We start from the raw sequence: 22,755 nt of genomic DNA, 5'->3' as shown, positions 1-22,755 counted from the left end.
GGACAAACTACTAGACAGAAACAACCTCCGGGAAGAAGAATGTACTCTGGCTCAGGGGTCAGGAGCTACTGTCCACCATGGCAGTGAAAACATGGTGCTGGGTGGGCTTGCGGATGTGGAAGTGAGACTGTGAAGACTGCAGTGACTGGTTAGATGCAGTGGTCAGGAAGAAATGGGGATTCAGGTAAAGCAGGGCCAGGCTGTATCCCTCTCCTCAGTGACTCACTTCCAACCAAAGCCACCTCCTACAGGTCCCACAGCCTCCCAGAGCAAAGTCACAATATTCCTTTATCTCTTTGTTTCTAATACCATGATTCATATCTCCTTTGGGATGATTTATTTAATCTTGCTATATCAAACCTAAGTGGACCTCAGTGGACATGAGGACACATAGTAACCACTCCCACTCAACAGTCATTTGATAATATCTGGCATATTTTTGTTTACTGTGTCTTGCATAGGAGTCCCCCTGATACTAATTTATGGACTGATTAAAGGCCAGTGATGTTGCTGAACATTCTTCAATACCCAGAACACCTTCATACAACAAAGAATCATGACTCTATACGCCAATATTGCCCCAGCTAGGGAATACCTTCATACCGAGTGGTCTCATGCTTGAAAAAAAACATTTCAAAAATGCAAGGAGCCTTGGGCACTAATTTGGTGGCTATGACTAAGTAACTAGAGAATATCAATATCTTGGACTTGTAGCAGTTAAGTGTACTTATTTCAGTATAATTTCCTTTGTATTGAGCCTACTCTATGTTAGTCGAGGTTCTAGGATCTATTATTTATTGCTTCTTAAACGTTTATGACATTATCTCTTCACACTTTCTTTTGCCCATTTATACTGCTTGCTAAAAGTATAAGCATACAATGGTGTATCCCAGTCTCATGCAATGAATTGTTCATTCCCATGTGCCAAGAGCATCCAGGCTTGGAGACACTGTCGTGCATTCAGCCTCCCAGAGTCTTCTCCATGCCTCTGATTGGCTCTCTGATCACCCAATGAATTGGTGTTATTTAAGCCTTTAGTTTTTCTCTCTGCTTCAGAGAATATATTCTATTCACTACTGACTGCAGCTCTAAATGTCTGGTCATGACAAGTATGTGATTGAAGAGACAGGCTTCAGTTCCCCAAGTCCTGCTTTGCAGAGGCCTTGTGTGCTTCATTGTGTGTGTCTATTTCCTTATTCATAATAAAAGTCTTTTCCAGCTTGGGAAAAAACTAAGCCAATTAGTCTGCCTCAGGACAACAATAAAGATGCTTTGAAGACAGCTCAGAAGTTGGTTAGACCCCACATGTTTTGCCTGAAGTGTAAAAATGAATAAATGTATTGGAAAGACTTCCCTTTGAGAAAAATGCACCTCTATGAAACCCTGCTCACAAAAGAGCACTTGCTTCCACAGGGCTCACCTTCCCAAGTACTCAGGCCATGGTCCAAGAGCTCCAGCATCTGTTAGGGTCAGGGACAGATCTTAATGTTGTCTATGGGATGCTAGTTTTGTACACATGCAGAATGTAAGAGTTAGAGTTGTCAGGTTCCCACATAGATTTCAAAGGAAGATCTGTGAAGCCAATGAGTAAGATGGTCAGAATCTCTGCAGAGCTATCCAAGCCCATAGGAGGTCATACCATGCCAACACGCCAACACAGGCTCCAGATATTGAAGGATGGAGCTACGGGACCAACTGTCTGCTGGCTTTCTGTCTAGCTCTTTCTCACTCTTCCTTGTTATTCTTCTATTCTTTCATTTTGAAATGGGAATATTTACTCTGTGCCATTGAACCTTGGGAGTATAAAACTTGGATTGGAAGCATAGCTGTGTGTTTACCTTGAGTCTCAGAGGAGACCTTGAACTTGGGCTTTGACCAATTGAAATTGTTAAGAGTATAGGGAATATTAAATAGGAAACAAATTCATTATGATATAGACATGAGCCCAAGCAAAGAATGTAATGGTCAGAATATGAAATGTCCTCCCAAAGACTCTTGTATTAGTTGGTAGCCAGCTAATGGCTTTTGGGAAATAATTGGAACACAGTGGTCTCTGATCTAATCAGTAGACTCAAGATACAACAGTGTTGTGGGAAGATGATGAAAGTAGGAGGTAGGGTGTAGTTAGGTGCCTGTTTGGGGGGTTCATATCTTGCACTCATACCTTCCTATATGTCCTTTTTCTGAGTCTCACCCTACATGAAGTAAGTAGATTCTGACACATACTCCTGACACCATGATATTCTGTCTCGCCACAAATAATGATGTCAGCCATGATAGACTGAAACCATAGACAGAATAAACCCTTCCTCCCTCGTTTTATCACAAAGGTGAAAAGTCTGATAAATACACACACCTTGTGAGGTCCAGTAGACTACTTCTCTCCTGCTGTCTTTGGTCTAAGTGGGTGTGATGTGAACCTTGCCTTTGCAAGAATTAAGATTTCCTACATTTCTCTGATGCTGACTCAGGACCAAGCAAATTGACAGAGGGTTGTTTCCTGTACTTCCAGTAACGGTCTTACACAAAGTAATTTTGGTGTATTTGTTTATTTTTATTTCTTATGTATATGAGTGCTTTGCCTGAATATATGTATGTGACACTAAACAATTTAAAATACATTCTTCAATGACACCTGAAAGATACTCTACAGAAAAAGATGTGCCTGAGATCTGTGAGAGAGAAACAAGAAATTCTGAGCTTTAGATATAGTCCGTGGGGACTGGATCTTATATCAGTAGCTGACTATTAGTTATTGTGGACCTTAAAGGCCAACCTAGAGAAAGTATTCCTATCTGTAATACAAATGGAAAGAAACCTAGTTTTCTAAGAATGGTTGTAACTACCAAACTTCTTTTTATCAGAGGGAAATAAAACTGATAGTGCCTCAAAGATATTTCTGGAACATTCTCCTCTGTAACAGGAAAATATCTTGATTGCTGATAAACTTTAACCCCTCAAACAATGTGTGAGTCCATCTCACAATGTTGTCATCGGAAGGACAAACCATGTCAGAGAGAAAGAGAGGCGTGTTGATAGGAATGTGAAGAAATCCAAATACACTGTGCAAGCAAAACTCCAGAAAAACCCAAGTATTTCCCCATCTCTGGGAGAAGTAGTGGTCCGTGGCATTACCTACCTTGTGGGGTGGAAGAAATAATTCTCATGTCTTGTAACATACCATGAAGTCTGGCTCCTTTCCCATATTGTGCTGAGATCTTTAACAGCACAATTCAAAGGAAAACTAGAGGCCAGTGGGTCAGGGCTATCTTGGTGCTTGGTGCAACCTTTCACATTTCCACAATCACTTCAGTTTCTCTCTCTCTCTCTCTCTCTCTCTCTCTCTCTCTCTCTCTCTCTCATCTCTCTTTTATAAAGTTGAGCCAATAATAATAAAATCTGTAAAAATGAAACACATGGTAAGAAACATGTTTCTACAGTATCCAGAATGAAGGGGGCTTCTTAAGGGCTGGAAACAGATTCCAGACCCTTGAAAGTGCAGCATCCAGGATGGTCATGTGGCTGCTTTACTTTAATTAGCCTTCCTCTCTCATTCCCTTTCTCTATTCTGCACCTCTTCCATGTTCTGCCTCTCCCTGTTTCCTCAGCCGAATGCTGGCTTCTATTACAAAGCCTCCACTGCTCAGAGCAGACACGATTCTAGCTTTAACAGAAGGTCATTTCCAACCAAAGCATTCTGGTTTGTGTTTGTGTGTGACACAGTTCTGCTTAGGGAAGCACAGGGGTTCCAGGAGGCACATGACGCCTCCCAGCTGTGTGGTACTCTGTTTGATACAATCAGCCTTGGCAGACGAGCATCAGGAAATCAGAAGTGACTTCTAGGAATGGGATCCAGCCTTGACGGTCAGTGACCTTGTCTTTGAAACATAAGAAGAGAGACTGATATCCTTTCTAGAGCTCTCCCCATTGTGTTTCTATCTATTTTTAAAGCCTTCTCCAGACTTCAGGCCTGTCAAAGGGAGAGTGGGGAAGGACACAACCATGGTATAAAGATGATGGTCAAATATTCTCCATGCTCCCTCCACAGCCCAGATCTTCCCATGAGTGCTTAACATTTCCACTCATGAGTCATCCATTGTCATAACCAGGTCATTAATCTGGTAGCTTTATGATGGAGGCAGTCTGATGACTTGACAGGATTTCCAGGCTTACTTTTATCAAGTTGGAAAATGACTGACTTTTGAGGCTAGAGAGGCAGCTCAGTGGCTAAGAGGGCCTGCTGCTCTCTTGCTGGAGGCCAGAGTTTGGTGCCCAGCACTGATGTGAGGAAGCCCTCAAATACCTTTGACTCTAGATCACAGGGATCTGGCCTCTGTGGGTACCTGCATTTACACACACACACACACACACACACAAACACACACACACCTGTATCTTTAATGTTTTTTTAATGATTGACTTTTGAGCTTTCAACTAGCAATGCATAGAATCTTTAAGCCAGAAATGCTAAAATGATTCATTTCTGTGCATTCATTAGAAAAAATATGTTATTAAAAGATCATTTGTTATCATTTCCTGTCCTCAGAAGGACCTGCCATATCAAGACTGAAAAATGTTGCACGTCCTTGAATTACCTTTGAGAGAATTCCATCCTGAAGAAGTAAGCCCGTATCATATATTTTGTCTCTTTGGCAACATAAACTTCATCCCCAAGTCATTTCCCATATTCAATTACCAGAGCCAGGACTGGGTCCAGCTCTAATTGACTCCAGGAATATTTTATTTTTCCATTTAAAAAGATAATTGAATTCACTGCCATATGTTTACCAGGGGCCGTTCTCTGATGTTGGCCCCAATGTTCCCCGATCCTCACTACCAGGTGTGTGCTCCCAGGAACCCTGGGACTCACTCTTTACTCTTAGTACTTCTGTCTTAGGTTTAATCTTCTTTTCAGAATGGCATCTATTCTTCTGTGGGTTTTTTTTCTCCTCCAATGTCTTTCTCTTTTTGGTAATCATTGAAGTATTCACGCTTGAATTGAAACAGTGAAGTCAGCTTTTAATGCTAGATCAAAAATATCAGAGAGGAGTTACCAATTTCATGGATCACGAGGTAATGGTATCAATCTGGGGTACTTAAGAGATACCAGAATCTTCTGACCCAAATGTAAACTTCACTGGCCTTGAAGTAATTTTCCCCATATCTGATGACTGAGGGCCATTCTTGAGCCTTTGCTTGGAGTTTTTCAGGCTAATGACTTATTGCTGACTTTCATTCTTCTGTTTGTTTGTTTGATTTTTTGAGACAGGGTTTCTCTGTGTAGCCCTGGCTGTCCTGGAACTCACTCTGTAGACGAGGTTAGCCTTGAACTCTCGAACTCAGAAATCCCCCTGCCTCTACCTCCCAAGTTCTGGGATTAAAGGCGTGCGCCACCAACACCCGGCTGCTGACTTTCATTCTTAAGAAAATAGAATTTGGGTGTTTTAAGAGAATACACATTTGAACACTAGGTGATTCAGAATTATGTATTCTCAGAAAAACAATCAAACAAACAACAACAGCAAAACTCAAAATATCCTTATCTATCAGATAAGAATTCAAGGAACTCATCTTTCTGTTAAAAGAGATTGGTTTCTGTCATTAAGCTTTGAGATTTGTCAATGCCCACTGTATAGACCAGCTATGGTTTGTGTGATAAACTGCCTCAAAAAGCAATGGCTTCAATAACAAATATGTAGCTTCTCTTGAGCCTAGGCATCAGTTTTCTGGTTCTGTAGGTCCAGCCTGGGCTCACTCATCTGTCAATATTCACTTGACCAGTTATGGGGTCGGCTGGTGAAAGAGGGACTCAGCTAAATCTAAACACTTGGTTTATTGTATATGTTACCTATAGTTCTCCAGTGAACTAGCATAAGTATATTTTTGAGGTAGTGGCACAAATTCAAGTGAAAAGGTCCAACTGACAGAAGAAATATGCACACACTCTCCCAAGGTTGTCTTGTGGCATTTGCTCTTTTCCCATATGTGGTAGTTTGGATATGCTTGGCCCAAGGAGTGGCAATGTTAGGAGGTGTGGCCTTGGAGTAGTTGTGTCACTGTGGATGTGGGCTTTAAGCCATTCATCCAAGCTGCCAGGAAGCCAGTATTTTGCTAGCAGCCTTCAGATGAAGGTGTAGAACTCTCAGCTCCTCCTGCACCATCCCTTCCTGAACGCTGCCATGTTCTTGCCTTGATGATACTGGACTGAACCTCTGAACCTGTAAGCCAACCCCAATTAAATGTTATCCTTATGAGAGTTGCCTTGGTCATGGTGTCTGTTCACAGCAGTACAACTCTAAGACACCATACAAGCGCATACACATTTTTTAAACAATTTTTAAAGATTTTTTTTATTTATATGAGTACAGTATACTGTAGCTGTCTTCAGTCACACCAGAAGAGGGTATCAGATCCCATTACAGATGGTTGTGAGCCTCCATGTAGTTTCTGGGAACTGAACTCAGGACCTCTAGGAGAGTAGTCAGTGCTCTTAACTGCTGAGCCATCTCTCCAGCGTGCATACACATTTTAAAGGTTCTACTTAGTCACAATGCGAATGCTCTATTGGCTAAATCGCTAGACTCAAAGTCAAATAAAAAATGAAGTTCTACCACTTGGTAGGAAAAACATGGACAGTTTTGCAGTGTAACTGCCAAAAAATAAGATAGAAAAGAACAATTATAAGATATCGATTTACCGATTTATCTAGTTATTTACTGAAAACACTGCTTGCCAAGCATAACTTCACTTGCTTCCTGGAGAAACAGCTGCGATGGAGATGATAGGTCGTTGTCATTAACGACCAGTTGATTGACACATTCACTTCTGTAAAATCTCATTTGCTCTTCTGCGCCACCTATAGTTATGCATACTATGGAGTATAAAATTAGGATGCAAGCTAGACCTCAGTGCCAGGCCTTTCAGGAGCCATCCTGGCTGCAGTCTACTAGTAAATACATCTCCTCTCTACTCCCATTACTGTGGAAGTGCTTATTTCAGAAAGATTACCACAACATAACAACAACCTCTAAAGCTCTAATTTATATGACAGTATAGAGGGAAAAATTGAAATGACATTTGGAAGAACTAGATAACTCTGAAGTAGGAAACATCCTCAAATAAGCCTACCAGTTGCCCAAAGGTAAAGGTCAAGGAAAGACTAAGGACAGAAGTGATGGGATAGAGTTCAGTGCACTAACTTCACTGTATTATCATTCAGGACAACAGGAGCAGCCGTCAGACTGTCTTTGGAAAACTGGATTTAAGTGGATTAAATGCACATACGTTCTTATTCTCAAGACATGCAAAGCGACACATTCAGAAGTGAGATGTTATAATGCCTAGGCGTTTTCAAATGTATCACCAAGACAGTATGCCTATACATGACAGAAAGAAAGAGGTGACAAAGGCATGGTGTTAGAGGCTGAACTGCATCCTCCAAAATTCATGTTGAAATACTAGTCTCCAATAACTCAGCATGTGACTACATTTGGAACAATGTCTTTAAATACATGAAGAAATTGAAATGAGTCAATCAGGGTGGATCTTCATCCGTTCTGACAATTGTATGACTAATGGATGCATTTTAAAATTGGCAGGGTGTTATAGACATCTCTATAAAATGCAAGTGTAGAAATCTAGTTCCCAGTGTGGTATTAAAAGATGGGAAGATGATTAGACCCTGGGGGCAGAGTCCTCATGAATGGAATTACTGCTTTGTAAGGATTCACCTTTCACCTTGTAAAGAAGGAAGAGGGCAATGAACCCGGAAGTGTGTCCTCACTATACATTGCATTAGCTGGCAACTTCAGCTACCCAGCTTGACTGGAAAATACATGTCGGCTGGTGAGATGCCAGTTAGACTATACCATTTTGTTTGAGGAGCCTAAACGGACTAGAAAGGAGAGCAAATCATTCTAGAATGCTTGTTCTACTCAAGGAACTTCTAAGGGGGGGGAACCCAACATTTTTAATCAGTCATAACTAGAATCTGAAGCACAGAGGTTTGTCTGGAGGGAGTAAGTGACTACCTAGCATCTTGACCATTTAAGTGAGGAAGTAATTTCTTGTCACACAAGTCGTTCAGATTGCCGGCTGTTACACAGAGATACTCAGTGATATGGTTAACGTGGAAAATCATTTCATGCATCAGACTGAAAGGACAGAGCAGCAATTGCCTTGAGTTCTAGCTTTAAGTCACTTCAGAATAGCAGCAGTGGCCATTGGCCAACTTCAGAACACAATGTCATAAATCCAGGACATCGACGCTGGATTATCCAAATAGTGCATTAACTCTGTCCATATGCCAACAGATCAAATATTTCTTGATAAAGTTTTGTTGTTTCTTTGGGAAACAATTTGGAGGTTTGACTACTGAATGTGATCCAACCACAAAAGCACTTTGTTTTGCATAATTTGCCTCTTTTCCTTCCCTCTGTCCTTCCTAGCAGTTATTCAGCTCACATGACTTAACTATTTCTCTCTCTCTCTCTCTCTCTCTCTCTCTCTCTCTCTCTCTCTCTCTCTCTCAGGGTATAGAAGAAGAATTCACCATATGTATAATATGAAATATATTGTTGTATGAAAACAAAAGTAATAAATAAAACTCAAGGTAATAAATTATTTTAAAAAATCACATATTCAATCCGAGCTTGGTGCCACGTGCCTTCTAGCACTTGGAAGGCAAACCGATCTCTGTGAGTTCAAAGCCAGCCTGGTCTATAGAACTAGTTCTGGGACAGCCAGAGCTACACAGAGAAACAGTATCTGAAAAAACCAAAACAAACAAAATCACATATTCAAATGTTATCCCTACCCACCCTTCTATTCTGAAACAGTCTCAGGTATCCCAGACTGGCCTCTAATTCACTACACAGCCAGGGACTATCTTGAACTTCTTATCTTCCTGTCTCTAACCCCAAGTGTTGGGATTACAGGCATATAATTCTGTGCCCATTTTGTGTGATGCTGTGGATGGAATCCAGGACTCCCTGTATGGTAGGTGAGCCCTCTGCCTCTATCCTCAGACCTACACATACCACTGTTTCCAGCAGTGCTTATATTTCTTATAATCATATCAAGGCCCCCAAGAGAATGTCAGTCCTAAGAACATACTACCAATCAATTGTGAAGACTGACCAAAATAGAAACAAGAATTCTGGGATATTTGCTTTGAGGTGGAAAGGACTTGGCACCAGTGTTCTCTGTAAAAAGCTCTACAGGTAAGATGATTTAGTCAAGCAAGAGCAGTTCCCTCACCTTAAATGAATTCCTAACCACATCAAGTACAAGCCCTTTTTGGAGATCCCTGTGGAGCCCTTAAAAGGTTTTTAAAAATCATCTCCAAAACCTTTTTTCATTGATTTTAAAATTCATAATGAAAAATACATCTACATATACTATTAAAAGGGTCACTTCAAAAAATTTAAGCATTTTTACTGGTATGGGATGCCATTGTGCATAAAATGGTAGAATGTGATTAATATAGCTTTAAGGCTGTGACACATGAAATCATTTTCTCCATTAGTAACCTTTCGACATAGAATTCTACTGGTGCTCAGACTGAATTGGTGGTTTAAGAAAGGGACAACTTGGGAGACTGGAGAGATGGCTCAGCAGTTAAAGAGTACATACTAGAGCCAAGTGGTGGTGGATACACCTTTGATCTCAGCACTCCGGAGGCATAAGTAAGTTTGGGATGAACAAGCAGACACATCTCTGTGAGTTTAAGGCCAATCTGGTCTACAGAGCCAGTTCCAGGCCAGCCAGTTCTACACTGAGAAACCCTGTCTCAAAAAACAAACAAACAAACAAACAAACAAAGAACAACAAATCAAACCAAAAAAAAAAAAAAAAGAGTACATACTAACCTTGCAGAGGACCCAAGTTCAGTTCCCAACCTCCTTTTGGGGGGATTTATAATAACCTGTAGCTCCAGGCCCACGGATATTTGATGCCTGCTTCTGGACTCAAATAAACTCAAGGGATAGAATGAAAAATATCCCTATTGGCTAAACTTGGTACAATTTAAGCACTGGAAAGTGATTATGACAGAATAAAAAAGAATCCTGGTTAAATACACTTTAAATTGAAAGGAAATGAAAAGCAAGAAATGAGAAGCTAGCCTGCCACTGTTGAATTTGATTGCTACAATTAATCAATTCATTCTGAAAAAAGAGAGTTAGCAATTCTGACCTTAGGGAAGGGGTGGAAACTCATATCCAGTTGACGTAGGAAGACTCTCCTTTACAGATGAATACTACCTAATAACAAAGTATATTTAAGAAAAAATCACTGAATGAAATGATTGGTATAACAAACACTAATTGATATTTTTTAAGTAAAACAAAACAAACAAACAACTCAGATGAAAACTTATCAGCTTCCAGTTGCTGCTGAGGACAGACTGACAGGACCATGCTAGGCTCTTCCATCGATACCAAGGAAGAGACAGAAAGTCATGAAATTCAAGACACTGGACATCAGGCAAAAATGAACAGCGATTCCTAAAAGAGGGGAAACAAATGCCCAGGTGGTCACTTCGATTTGGACTCTCAGGTTTAGTGCAGGGAGCGGGAGTCCAGGCCCAGTGCAGAGATCTCTCTGATCTGAGGAGATGAAATGAGGAGTTCAAAGAAGCAGGAAAGGGGTTAGGAACAAGAGTAGAAAATACCACAATCAGCATGTGCAAGAACCATGCTTAGAACGTGCATTTCTAAGGTGTTTCCCGTGGGCCCCTGGTTCCCTCGGAGTCTATCACGACATCCTCTTTTTGTCTTTAATGTATTCATTTATGCCTCCTCTCTTTCTTCAAGTTAATTTGTGTGTGTGTGTGTGTGCATGAGTGTGTGCATGTGTGTGTGCATGTGTTTAGAGTACACAGTTTGATATAGATATCTTCCTCTATTTTATTGCACTGTATTTTTTGAGCTAAGATCTCTCACTGAAGCTTGAGCTAGCTAATTTGTCTAGACTACCTGCCTAGTGAAATCGAGTTCTACATCTGGATCTGCATGGAGAAGGAAGAAAGAAACACTGGGACTGACTTTAGCATTTAAAACCCCAAAGCCCTCCCTCAGTGACAAACTTCCTCCAACAAGGCCACACTCACTCCATCAAGGACATACCCCCCAATACATAGTTCTGCTCCCTACCCAAGCATTCAAATTCATGAGCCTATGGGAGCCATTCCTATTCAAACCATCACAAAGTTTATTTTCTCAGGTACCACAATAACCATGCCAGCTTGGTTTCAGCTTTTACTCTCTTGCTAGATTGACTTCCATCCTTTGACCTTCAATCTGCAGGTGTCTTTATCACTGAAGTGTCTTTCTTGGAGACAGCAGATAGTTGGTTCTTATTTTTAATCCAGTCAGCTAATCTGGAAACCTTCATTGGAGACTTGAGATTCTTTACATTAAGTGTTGTTGAGAAACATTTACTAATTCTTGTAATTTTGTTGCTCCAGTCGTTGCTTGTTCTTTGCTTCCCCGAACTCTATCCATTACACCCGTGTTACCTATGATGAATTAGTTCCTGGCTCTCTTTAGCTTTTCTATTCCATCAAACATATTCCCCCACCCCACCCTGACCCTGTGTTCTCATGAGCACATGTTATTTTCTCCCACAGCTGTGTAGTAATCCTTTAAGTGTCCCCTGCCATGCTGGCTTGGTGATCATGAAATTGCCTTGGTTTGTCCTTGTCTTGAAATGCCCTTATTTCTCTGTCAGTTTTAAAAGATAGCTTTGCTAGGTATATCTGTCTTAGTTAGTATTCACATTCAGGACTTGCAAAGTCTCATTCTGTACTTGCCTAGCTTTCAGTGGCTTTTCCTTTGTGAGTTGCTGACTTCCTTCCTCTACAGCTTTTTAACATTACTTGTTTGTTTTGTGCTTTTAACATCCTGACTCTAATACCTCATGGAGAAGTTGTCTGTTTGGATTTATTCGCTGTCTAAACTCCTCTCTGTTTTTTAGTGTTCTTTTCTTTTTCTCTGTTGTGATACATTTTCTGATATAATGCACTGAATTGAATCCCTGTTACAGTGGAAGTTATAGCCAGTAGAGTGAGACAATAACAGGAAATAGATCTGGAACTAAGACACGAAGCTGTCATTATTCTCAGCTAACATGATCGTCTGCATGGAGAGTGTAATGAATATACAGAGAAGCAATCGGGACTAGCATGTGAACTGGGCAAGACTTACATACTTACATACTGGTTCAATACATAAATGGTCATTAGGCTGGCCAGATGGCTCAAGGGGGTAAAGGCATGTGCCACCCAGCCTGATGACCTGAATTTGATTCCAGAACCCATATATTAGATGGAGAAAAGTGGCTCTGGCAAGTTGTTGCACAAAGTAACACATACACATACTAGTGTGCGTGCATGCGCGGGCACACACACACACATACACACTCACACATGCGCATACACATGCACACAAACTAATTCATTAATTTTTAAAAAATGGTATTATTATTATAATAAAACAATGCGGCTGGGCAGTGGTGGCACCTGCCTTTAATCCCAGCATTCAGTAGGCAGGGACAGGCCGATCTCTGTTTGAGGTCAGCCTGTTTACAGAGCTAGTTCCAGGACAGCCAGAGTTACACAGAGAAACAGAAAACAAAAAGCAAAGCAAAACAAAATGATGGGAAGCTAAGTGGTAGCAGCGACACATATCTTTAGTTCCAGCACTCTGCAGTCAGAGGCAGGCAGATCTCTCAATTTGAGGCCAGCCTGGTCTGCAGGGCGAGTAGCCAGGTCTATACAGAGAATTCCTATTTAAAAAAACAAAACAAAACAAAACAAAACAAAACAACAAAACAGGAGAGGCCTACCAGCCTCCACATGGCATGGGCGGCTGGGAAGGGACCACTATGATAAGCAAGTATATGGTGGAGAGATGGGAAAGAAAAGAGAGGTGAGGAGGTTTGTGATAGGAAGAGGCAGAAGTGGAGACAGCACAGTGGTGAGGAACAGCCTGATGTGAGTAAATGAGGCCATGACCGTGTCCAGGCTTCGGCCAAAGGCCATGTCTCGGTCCATGAGCTGCAGCTGTAGGGATCTGTGTCGAGGCCTGGGAACCACGTTACCACCAAAGGCCTTGTGGACGTCCCTGGTCTGGTCTGCCACCTGTGGCCATGTTGACGTCCAAGGACTGACAAGGAGCTCACCCTGCCTCTCACCTGGGCTGTGTGGGAGAGCTGGCCTACATGGCATGACCAAGGGAAAGCTGGGTTCACTCCTGGGCCTCAGGCAGGAAAGATGTCTGAACCCCTCACCCCGGCAGTCTGGGGGAACAGGTGGGCAGACCAGTTCAGCTATCACCGAGGCCCAGATCAGAGCTTTGAGCTGGCCCACTCCAGCATCTACTCGATCTGTGAGACGCTGGAGGAGGTGAAGTGGCAGGTCCTGTAGCACCAAAGCTGCAGGAGCTCCACGACCCACAACGCAGGGCAGCAACAGGATACAGAGAGGAGCCTGGGTGAGGATTTCAGTCTTGATGGTTTAGTGGAAGCCAGAGGCCCTGAAACAGATCCATGATTCACTGCAATTAATATTTGCAAGTAAAGGTGTTTGAGCAAAGGCGAGGATGGCAGGTACTGTGTGACACGTCATGTCACACCGCAGCTTCCACGGCGAGATGTTTTTGTTTGTCGTTTGGTAGGTTGTTTTACTTTTTTTTTAACTTACTGATTTTACATTTTTATTACTTTTATTTTTGTTTTCTTTTGGAGGGGGTGCAAGGGCAGGGAACAGAGATGAAGGGACCGGGAGATGAGTGGGATTGGGGCACACAATGTAAAATTCACAAAGGATCGATACAAAGTTAAAAAAAACCAAACAAGTCAGAACAAAAATGGGATGTAGAATGTGAAGCACATAAAACTGTAAGACATGAACACTTAAAACTATGACATAGTGTTGAGAGGAATTAGAGAAAAAGCAAAGAAATGAAAAGATAGTCATCCCTCCACATCCACAGGTTGCACCAGTTCAACCAACCACAGGAAAGAAAAGTTCAAAAAGAGCAAAGTCATGCTAAGAATGTACAGAAGTTTTCCTTGTTGCTATCACCCAAACAATATAACAGCCATTTACACACAATCTCCACTGTATTAAGTATCATAAGCAAGGAGACATGATTTAAGGCACATGTTTAAGGCAAACACCATGTCATTATATATAAGGTTGAATATCCCGAGATTTTCATACCTGAAGAGAAATCTATACTAAGGATAATAACTACAGTGTGTTTGTGGATTGAAAGATACAACATTATGAGATTCTGTTTGTTCATATTGTGGGTTTTTTTTTTATTTGTTTGTTTGTTTGTTGTTGTCATTGTGCAGGAGGCTTCAGAACTTGGCCAAGTTTCCCAAATAGACCTTGAACTTAATCCTTGTTTCAGCATCTCAAGTAGATGGGATTTTGGGCTATGGAGCCATACTTGGCTTTATAATATTTATTAAACGTTAGTTCCTTTTGACCTCATGTACAGATTCACAGTTTTCTCAATGAAAATCTATCAGGGTTTTATTTGACTATAGAAATGACAAGGTGATTTCAAACTCCATATGACATCCAGCCACTCAAGGATGTAGTGGACTGAAGCTAATTCACACTGATGAAATGTGAAGAATGATTCTAACTCCAGCGTTTATTACAAAGCCGCAGTCACTAAGGCTGCGATGTTGATGGCTCTATCGACAAACAGATCAATAGGATGGACTGAATGCAGACTGTAGATGTGCATATGACCTCAATTGGGTTTGAAGACACAGAAGCAATTCAGTTGAGAAAGAAAAGCAATTCAGTTGAAAAAGGAAAGCATCTTTTGGCTAGACGATGATGCTGTAACAACTTGATGTACAAAGTGAATTGTGATGCAAACCTGGAACCATACACAGAATTTAGTTCAAAATAAATCACTCACTGAAGTATAAAATATAAAGCCTCCATAACCTTGAATATAATAACAATGACTGGAGAAATAAAATTGATATATTTATTTGAAACAAAGAGATTTTCTTTCTTAACTGTTCAAAGACATTGATAAAATTAGAGACAGACCACACACTGACAGAAAGACATCATGACTTGCACATCCGACAAAGGTCTTGCGCTTAGTGTGTAAGAAAAATAACTAAGACAGCAGCCAACTTCATTAGACTTGTAGCCTCAGATTACTACTTTTCCAAGATAGTTTTTTCAGTCGAGAAAATAGAAAACACTATGACTTTCCTATAGCTAGAAATTGCTGGCTTTCTAAAATACAAACTCTGAGGAGACTTTGAATGAACTTCAGGGAAATATACATGCACACACACACACACACACACACACACATATAAACACCCATGCATATTTGTACAAATATACATTCATGCACATATACACACATGGAAGCACACACACATTGAGAACAAGCATGAGTACTGTGAGAGAGGAGAACGCTAACAGGATAATTGAGCATAGGATAGTTGTTTTCAATGAATTGACTTAGTGGTGGGTACTTTTGATGAAGTCAATCAAGTAATTCTTTCCATTCAAAGTCCTTCATGCCATTAGGAAAGCTTCAGAGCAACAGCAAGCTCTTCTGTCCCAGCTGCTGCTCTGGAGAAGATGGAAGGGAGGCGGCAATTAAATTAACTTTTGAACCCCAAGGGAGAACATGTCTCTTGAGGCTGAAATAGAAAATAAAGTTTTCCCAATATTTCTTTAGGCAACAAAATCCATAGGCACTTGGATCCCTGCAGAATTCTTTTGATGGCTATTTCTGCTCCAGTGATCTTCAAATTAACTGTTTGTTTGTGATCTTTAACTCGCTGACATCAAGCGTTCCAACTTTGCCAAAAAATGACCTCACAAAGGAATTGAAGCTACATGGATTAACCGGAAAGTGTCTTGCAGAAATCTGGGCAGACTCAAGTCCACTCCTGTCTGCAAAGCATGCTTGGGGGCTCTGAGTCCACTGAACTGTTTTTGAGAGTGAGAATTTCTCATCCTTTGTCAGCCGAACAGAAGATGAAATCCACTGACTGTCAAAGGTGATATTTGTATTTCGTCACACAGCATGGCAGTCTTGTGCTCTTCTGAGGGGTGAATAACAGCAGAGTTGCTTCTTTTAAAAAAATATTATTTATTTTTATTATATGTGAATTAGTGTTTTGCTTCCATGTGTGTACACTACAAAAATCAGAAGAGGATGTGTGTTCTCCTGGAACTGGAGTTACAGGCAATTATGAACTGCCGTATGGAGACTGGGAATACAAGGGGAGTCTTCCGTGAGAACAGCAAGTGCTCTCTCTTTACCACTGAGCTCCCAGGAGCTTTGCTCTCAAATTCACATTTGAACTAGTTAAAGAATACCTTTCCTATACTGGGTATGTTGGCTCGCCTTTAATCACAGCACTAAGGAGGCCGAGGTGGGTGGATATTTCTCCAAGTTCCAGGCCAGCCAGGTCTACATAGTGAGTTCCAGAATAGCCAAGGCTACAGAGTGAGACCCTGTCTCAAAAAAAGAATACTGTCTTTTGAAATATTTTTGAATGCTTTTGCAACAATTTTGTATATTTTCCCAGGCTGGTGTCTTAGATAGGGTTTCTATTGTCTCCGTGAAATACCAAGACAAAAAGGCACTGGTCATCACTGAATAAAGTCAGGATAGGAACTCAACCAGGGCAGGAACCTAGAGGTAGGAGCTGATGCAGATGCCATAGAGGAGTGCTGCTTATTGACTTGTTCCCTATGGCTTACTCTGCCTGCTTTTGTATAGAACTCAGGATCAACAGCCCAGGGTGGCACCACCCAGAGTAGGTAGACCCTCCTCTATTAATTTCTAAATTAAGAAAATCCCTTACAACTGGATCTTATGGAGGCATTTTTTGTTCAGTTGACTTTCTCTCCTTTAAGATAACTTTAGCTTGGGTCAAGTTGACCAATAAGACTAGCCAGCACAAGTGGTTATTCTGCTTAAAAATGAAAATGATACAGAAGGATAAAGATACTTTTTTATACTCTATCAAATAGAAAAAAAATGAACTTCCTTTATGATACCATTTCAAATATGGTGGATTGATAATTACGACTTTTCCCTTTGGAAGCACATCATTGCCAAAGAAACTGCACAGCCCGGCATGCGGTGTGTGTCTATAATCTTAGCACTTGGGCGTTACATAGGGAAGTCACTACTCCCTACCACTAAGGAAGAAAGGAATGGATGGAAGGAATGAAGGAAGGAAGGAGGGAGGGAGGGAGGGACAGAGGAAAGAAGGGTGGGAGGGGGAAGGAGAGAGAGAGGGAAGAAAAAAGTAAAAAGAACAGAGATACTATGCAAAATAAATGAAGCATTTGTAGTTGCTTACAAATTGGTATTTTGGTGGTTCTCAGAATGAGAGAAAGTTTTCTGAAGTGCCCAGTTCTGAAAGCTTACCAACAGGCCTCTAACAACCTCTGCCTAAGCCTGTCCTTGCACAGTCTACTGCAAGAAACAATGTATTCAGACTCTGGTTTTTGTTTTGTTCTGTTGTTGCTGTTGATTTGTTTAATTTTCTTCTTTTGGAGACTTTTGGAGTCTTGCTATGTAGCTCAGGCTGATCTTGAGATTGCCTCAGCCTTTGGGTGATGGGCTGACACGTTGTGCTATCATGCCCTTCTCAACTGTGGATTTTGGAAGAAAGTGTTTTCTATCAGTATGACACCATGGGGAGTTGTGATGTTAACAGGACAGAATTGAATTTATGGTCATTTTTATCCACAGGGAAAGAACCTGCCAAATTGCCAGACTTATGCAGCTTAAAACTAGAGTTTCTAGGAGTGGAAAGATGGCTCAGTAGTTCAGAGTGCTGGCTGACCTTCCAGAGGACTTGGATTTGATTCCCAGCATCCACACAGACATCAACAACTGTCTGTTACTCCACTTTCAAGGATCTGATTCTCTCTTCTGACTTCTTCAAGCACTGTGTGAACATGTTTCACAGATATACATGTTTAGAAAGCACCCTTGCACGTACAAAAAATTAATCTCAAAAAACTATTTTTAAAAAATAGTCTTTCTCAATTTCAACTTTAAGTGATAATGTCATTTAAAATAACATTATCTATGAAAAATACACATGAATTCACATAACTTGGAAAGCAAAATCCAGTTTGTAACTTTAATGTGTGCTTTTATTTGGATGTTTACAACTATTCCGCTTGCTGACATTCTTAAGCATATTGTTCTGCTAATTATCACAGAAAAGATGCTCTTTGAGCTAAATGTTTATTTCTATTTTAGTATAAAATTTAAATCCTGGGCTCGAGAGATGGTTCAGTTGGTAAAATGCTTGCCATTTAACCATGAGGACCTGAATTCAGATCTTTCATGCTCTTGTAAAAAGGGGTTGATAGTGCATGGCTATAATCCCAGTAATGGGAGGACTGTAGGGGGAGGTAGGGCATGAAGATAGGAGGACCCCTGGAGCTCACTGGTTGGTTTAGTGAGAGATTCTCCATCAAAAAAAATAAGATGGCAAGTTAAATAAATGCCTTCCTTTTTAAGAACTGCCATGGTCATGGTGTATCTTCACAGCAATAGAAATCTGAACTAAAACAGAAATTGATACCAGAAGTGGGGTATTGCTGTAATAGGCTGGACCATGTTTTTGTTTGGAGGAGTATAGGCTTAGATATTTCTCTAAACCTACTTTATTTAGAGTTCTTAAATACTTCAACCTTCCTTCTTGTCTACTGACCAAGGTAGGAGAGAAAGAAGGTTAATAGGAAAAGGGAGTTATGGACCTGTTTAGTAGAAGTTCTTTGGGGCAATTCCATTCTTCATTGTCAGAATAACAGTAATCCAGTACAATAGCAACCACCAATCATGAATCAGTAGTGGTGGCATTGTCCAGCAGAAACCATAAGGTTCTGCTGAGTCCATACAAGTTGATGGAAGTAGAGAGAATCAGCTGGAATACTGTGAGAAGGTCTTTGGTGAGTTTCTCTTTAGGAAGTGAAGACCAATGAAGACCAGTGAAGACCAGTGAAGACAGGTGAAGATCAAGTGAAGACCAGTGAAGACCGGTGAAGTGTTGCACAGCATTGCAATGCATGAGCATCCTTTCACTGTTTGTGGGATTCCATTTATACTTTTTCCAAATATCACGGTCCTCTCAAGGGTCTACTCCAGAAAAACATCATATGCCCTCTCACATGTTTGCTTCAGCAAAACATCTTCTCACATGTCTGTTTCAGCAAAAAAAATCCTCTCATAAGACAGTTCCAGAAAAACATCATGTGACACAACTGATTTCCCAAAGAAACCAGAAATTTCCAGAAATATTCCACTTTGTGTTAAAAACAAAATCAAAAAAATAAAATAAAATAAAAAACTTTTCTCTAACATAGACAATCTACCCACAATAGAAATTATGAGAACCATAAAACTAGACCTTTATATCACATTTTAAACAAGATGCTTATATACAATATATCAAACAACAGTCAAGCAAAACAATCTTAAATTTCTATCATTAAATAGTAGTAAAACAAAACAACCTTAATTTTTTGTCATTAAACAATAATCAAAAAACAATCTTCGTTTCTAGTAATATACATTAATATATGCTAAAGTAAAATATTTAAGACTAGTGGATTCTACTTTTTAATAAAATGTTTTATTTATTGTTATACTATTTCTTCTTTTCTCTTTTCCCCCCATCATTAGATAAGAGAGAAAGATAAGGGAAAAAGAAAAATAGAAGAGAGAAATCCCTGTTTTTAACTTTATTTTGTTTACTCCCTGGTCATAACCAATAACAACCTCTGCCATCCTAGATGATAACAACCATAACACATCAAATGGTCCAAACTATCCACCACAACTTAAGGATGACAGCCTTCTTATAATTGCTTCCTGCCAAATTGGTGTGAAGAATTCCTGTTTAGGGCTCAAGGTAAAACAAACAAACAAACAAAAAACAAACCAAAACAAAAAAAACGGTTAGTCTTTTTAAAAAAAAAGCTTGCTATAGCATTTGTTGTCCAGTCTCTGTGTTGTCTGTCTAGTTTCTGTGCGATTGATCATTTGGACTAGCCCTTTGGAAATTATTTGCATGCATATTTTGGAGAAATCAGTAACTGAGACAGTCTGTGAGAGTGAATCACCTGGGCTATTTGTTTTGTGAAGACACTCATGTCTCAGCTGATAAGAGATTTTTTCCTAGTCAGATCTAATCTTTGTAAGTTTTGTTGGTAACCATATTTTTTTCACTCTCTGTAGACACATAAATATTGCCAATGTCCCCATCTTAAAAGTATTACAAGTTTCCATTCTAATGTCAACTGATTCTTAGAGTATATTGGTTGGCCTACTTCCTCAGTTTTTTTTTATAACCCACTGTCTCTCAGTTACTATTGCTCCCTTTTCACCAATATTTAAAAATTTTAGAATTAACAAAGCATTATTTTATCTGTCTCTGGGAGTTTTTTACTCTTTCTTTTTATTTAAAAAGCATCTCTTTTAAGGTATAGTTGGCTCTTTCTACAATTGCTTGTCCTGTGGGGTTGAGTGGTATACCAGTAATATGTTTTATATTGTAACATGCAAAGAATTGCTTCACCTCATTGGATACATATGTGGGAGCATTATCAGTCTTAATTTGGGCATTAAATGGCCCATAGTTGTCGTTTTTTCCAATAAGTGTGTAATTACACAACCAGACTTTTCAGAACTTAAAGCAATTGCCCATTGAAACCCTGAGTATGTGTCAATAGTATGATGTGTATATACCTTTGCTTCCCAAATTCTGCAAAATGAAAAACGTCCATCTGCCAGATGTCATTTCTTTTGGTACCCTTAGAGTTACTACCAGCGGGCAATGGAGTTTGCACATACTATTTTTTATTATTATTATTTCTTTGGCTTGTTACCAAGCAATAGAAAAATTTTTTCTTTAAACCTTTCCTGTTAATATGATGTTTGTCATAAAATTTTCAAGCTTCTAACACATTTTCTATTAGTAATTGGTCAATTTCCTCATGTCCTTGTACCACTGGACCTGGCAAACCTGTATGAAACTGAATATGAGTAATATATAATGGACAGTTTCTCCTTCTGATGACCTGTTGCAATTGTATAAATAACAAAGTTAATTCTGAGTTATCAGGTACAAATTCAGAAAAAGTCTTTATATGCAAAACAACTCTTTCTGAATATAGAGAATCAATGATTACATTAAGAGATTCAGGATAATCTAATAATACCAAGGATTGCATGCAATTCTGATTTCTAAACTGAGGTACATGGACTTTTGATCATCTTGTTTATTTTGTCTGATTTATAACCTGCCATCCCCATCTTGTTTGTATCTGTATAGAATGTTGGTGCTCTGGAATTGGTATACTCTTTACAATACATGGGAGAATCCGGTTAGTTCTTTTTATAAACTGTATACATTTGCTTTTTGTTATTAATTTCTCCCAAGTAGTTACTGTAAGCTCTTTGCCAATCTTTGTTGATCACCCATAATGACATAATCTCAGCATTTGTAAGAGGTACTACAATTTCTGCTGAATCTGTTTCTGACAGTTAACATAGACTTATTCTACCTTTTGTAATTAATTCAGAAATCTTTTCTATATATGTCTGTAATTGTTTACTTTATTTATGAGCTAAGAAAATCTATTCCATAATACTATCTTCCCTTTGCATAATGAGCCCAGTAGGATGAGTTGAAGGCAAAATGACCAAAATACAATCAACTTTAGGATCAATTCAATCCACATATGCATCTTGCAGTCTTTATCTACAAGAGTTAACTCTTGCTGGGCAGTGGTGGCGCACGCCTTTTTTTTTTTTTTTTTTTTTTTTAAACAACAGCAAACACCTTTATTACACGAGCTATGAAGGATGGTTATTTGCCTTTCCGGGTTTTGATCTTCCGCAGATAGAACTCCAGCTCCTTGCCTTCGAACACATAGCCATCTGCTCTGCCACACTGGCCTGGTCTTGTGGAAATGCAGGCGAGAAGCTTGCCCTGCTGGAACTGTTCCTCCAGAAGACTGCTGATTTTGGCATTCTTTTTCCTTTCGTCGTATTTCTTTTGAATTTTCTTTGATCGTTTTTTTGTTTAAAATCTCTTCCTCCTCGGGAGTCAGTTTGACCCCCTTCTTGCGGCCCAGGGGCAGTGCATAGTGGGACTCGTACCACTGCCGGTACGGTGTGCTGTCAATAAGCACAATGCAGTTCTTCACCAGGGTCTTGGTGCGGACAAGCTCATTATTGGATGCATTGTAGACAACATCAATGATCCTTGTTTTTCGAGTACAACACTCAGAGCCCCGGGAAAAGTTCCCCACATCCAATCTCAGAGCACGGTACTTCTTATTGCCTCCTCGAACTCGGACTGTGTGTATGTGGCGAGGGCCAATCTTAGTGTTGGCTGCAGGCTGTCCCAGCTCATACTTCCGCTTCTTGTGGTAGGGTTTTCTCTTACACCCGTCTTGTGGTGCTTGTGCCAGTTGTCCCGAGAGATGCCCATCGCTCGGCGCTGGCTGGAAAGAGAGGCACACGCCTTTAATCCCAGCACTTGGGAGACAAAGGCAGGCAGATTTCTGAGTTTGAGGTCAGCCTGGTCTACAGCGTGAGTTCCAGGACAGCCAGGGCTACAAGAGAAACCCTGTCATATCGCTTTTTTTTTTTTTCTGCTTCAGTTGTTAGATATCTTGGACTATTCAAATCTTAATCTCCTTGTAATGTTTGA

At 40.1% G+C, this 22,755-nt stretch overlaps 1 pseudogene; it reads right to left on the bottom strand.

Moving 5' to 3' along the window:
* Window positions 1-21,906: 21,906 nt before the first annotated feature.
* On the bottom strand, window positions 21,907-22,533 carry LOC114615067 (annotated as a pseudogene).
* Between the last annotated feature and the right edge of the window lie 222 nt (window positions 22,534-22,755).

This window comes from Grammomys surdaster, unplaced genomic scaffold, assembly GCF_004785775.1.
Source record: "Grammomys surdaster isolate TR1022 unplaced genomic scaffold, NIH_TR_1.0 126546, whole genome shotgun sequence".
Taxonomy (NCBI): domain Eukaryota; kingdom Metazoa; phylum Chordata; class Mammalia; order Rodentia; family Muridae; genus Grammomys; species Grammomys surdaster.
This window is presented reverse-complemented; position numbering and strand designations above follow the sequence as displayed.